Raw genomic sequence first — 3193 nt, 5'->3', positions numbered from 1 at the left:
ATTTATAATTTTTATATTTTATATAAGTGTCTAGTATTTTATATATTATGTGTACCATATAAAATATAATATAGATAGGTAGGTAGGTAGAGATATATGATACATAGATAGATAAATCACATTATTTTCCCTTTGGTTGATGAATTCTATCTTTATTTCTACCTTACTTATGGTTCAAATTTCATCTTTTTGAGGTTATAGGAAGAAATGGAGAAAGAAGACTTCTGTATCTACACTTGAGTGATTTAGAGCAAGGGGATTTGTGCCAGTCCAACACAGAGATAAGAAAATAAAAACCTGTTGATTCATAGCCAATACAGCATGTCTAGCCAGCTCAATGCTGGCACACATTCTCAAACTCACAGTTTTAAGCTTAAGAATAAGAAATGTTCCAAACTCTCATTTGTAAGCATGCATTAAATAGTGACTACTAGTATTATCAAAGATACACATGAACCCTGATAAATATAAAACTATTCTGAAGATATAGTTAGTAGCAGTTTTTCCTGCCACAGAAAAAGCACATGTGTGTTCCAGGTCTGAGTCAACAGCCTAGAGATCTTGGCACTAGGTTCTATATCAGCTATTTTCAACCGGTGTGCTGTAAGAATATTTAAAGCATGCATTAACTGACTATTTAGTCAGGTATACTGACCTCTTTTCCCTTAGATTGTCAAATTTAAAAAAGATGACAAGAGCCAACACAGCAATAGCCACCCAGTGTGAATGAATCCAAATTATACCTGTTTTTCTTTGTCAGATCAGCAAAAAATGTATTTCTTGGAGTGCTGCAGAATTTTAGTGATTAGTTTATGTATGCCACAAGATTTTAAAAAAAGGTTAAAAATCACTGTTCTATATGCTGGTACTCATTGGAAATGTGACTTATCTGAAGTCCTGGTACATTTGTGGAAGCCTGTGCTTTGAGTCCTATCTCCCTTCCATCAGCTGAACACCTAATATGACCAGAAGCTGAGCAATAGTGGTGACTGGAAGAGAGGGGGACAAACAAAGCACCCCAGAAATCCAGGGTCTCCATTCTCATCATAGTCTAAGTGAATGCTACCCACACAGTTAGAAATATATGAAAAGTGAAAGTGAGGTCACTTTATTATAGAGACCTGTAATAAATATTTTGCCTGTCCAGCACTTCTTCCTCACTCTTTTAGTAACTCCACACAGCTCAGGTGAGCTGACCACAATACACCAGGGGTGCACAGATGAATCACTCGGGCCTAATAAATCAGAGCCACAGTGATTGGTTTATGGGTGAGTATGTGGGCACACGGCCCAGTTTGAGTCAATGAGAGTCAGCCCAGGAACTTATCCCAAAACAATTACAAAAGAGGCATTCTGGACTTATCAGGGGGATCACTTTGTAAGATATATAAATGTCTAACCACTATGCTATACACCTGAAACTCACATAATATTACTATCAACTGTAATTGAAACAAATTAAAATTAAAATAGCATTACACCATTCTATCATATGCTTAAAACCTATTAAAATTTATACTGTACATACATGTTTGTATATGTGTTTGTGCACCCATCCATATATCTATATCAAATCTTCGAATTCTAAAAAAAATAAAATAAAGAAAAAGGCATTCACTTTGGAGCTTGTAAAATGTAGAGCCAACCTGAGAATTAAACTCTCCTGGGACAGGGTTGAAGCAGCATTTGAGTAGCAAATCCCAGTGTTGTACTGAAAGTATTGCTAGTAATCAATGAATGCCCATGGTACTTAAATTTTGTCCTCGCTTGGGGTAGTTTCTGGTGTCCTTTGGATTCCCAAAAGGGCTGAGGAATGCCTTCACCTCACCAGCTGTTAAGGATCTTGACCTTACTGTCCTGGATCTAATCTCTATTTGCCAAAGTCCTCTTTAGTCGTTTTTCCAGATGCCCAGTATGACTTTATACTTTAGAATACCTGATAACCTGCTTGATATGCCTGTGTTCAGGAAATGTGTATAAAGACCAAACTTAAGATGGCAAAATGCCATTATTTAAGAAAGAATTTTCCAACAGAGATCCCCAAAATAAAATGGATGTCTAGTAAAGTCCCATGCCACTGGAAGTGTTCTGTACTAGTGAGATTCAACAAGGCTAAGTAGATTGCCCAAGATCACATAGCTGGTAAGGGACAAAGCCAAATAATAACCAAATCTGTCTGTTTCCAACTGCCATGCTCCTCAAACCATGCCAAGCTACATTGTTTTTCCTAGTATCCCTATACAGATGGATTGGCAATGGCGTTTTGGCTTTCCTCTGTCTTTCACTCTCCTTCAATAATCAAAGGTGTGTATTTTCAAGAAGGGTACCAAGTATGTGACCACAGAGCAATATGAACTAAATTACACATAGAAGGAATGATCTAGAATCATGCCTAAGTCAAAACATAATATCACAGTATGTTTCTTCATTGGTAAAATGAAGGGTGTCCTAAAGAATCAGGCTCAAGAGACATATGAAAACATGCTCAAAGTCACTAATCATCCGAGAGATGCAAATCAAAACAACAATGAGGTACCATCTCACGCCTGTCAGAATGGCTATCATCAACAAATCAACAAACGACAAGTGCTGGAGAGGATGTGGAGAAAAAGGAACACTTGTGCACTGCTGGTGGGAATGCAGACTGGTGCAGCCACTATGGAAGACAGTATGGAGTTTCCTCAAAAAACTGGAAATGGAACTCCCATTTGACCCTGTGATCCCACTTCTAGGAATATATCCCAAGAAACCAAAAACACCAATCAGAAAGGATATATGCACCCATATGTTCATAGCAGCACAATTCACCATAGCTAAGATCTGGAAACAGCCTAAGTGCCCATCAGTAGATGAATGGATTAGAAAACTGTGGTACATCTACACGATGGAATACTATGCTGCTGTAAAAAAGAAGGAACTCTTACAATTTGCAACGGCATGGATGGAGCTGGAGAGCATTATGCTAAGTGAAATAAGCCAGTCAATGAAGGAAAAATACCACATGATCTCACTCATTCATGGATAATAGAGACCATTACAAACTTTTGAACAATAATAGATACAGAGGCAGAGCTGCCTCAAACTGATTGTCAAACTGCAGTGGGAAGGCCAGAGAGGGTTGGGGGGCAGAAGGGAGGGGAGTAAGAGATCAACCGAAGGACTTGTATGCATCCATATAAGCATAACCAATGGA

Source organism: Myotis brandtii, unplaced genomic scaffold (genome assembly GCF_000412655.1).
Source record: "Myotis brandtii unplaced genomic scaffold, ASM41265v1 scaffold708, whole genome shotgun sequence".
Classification (NCBI taxonomy): domain Eukaryota; kingdom Metazoa; phylum Chordata; class Mammalia; order Chiroptera; family Vespertilionidae; genus Myotis; species Myotis brandtii.
Note: the sequence above shows the minus strand (reverse complement) of the source record.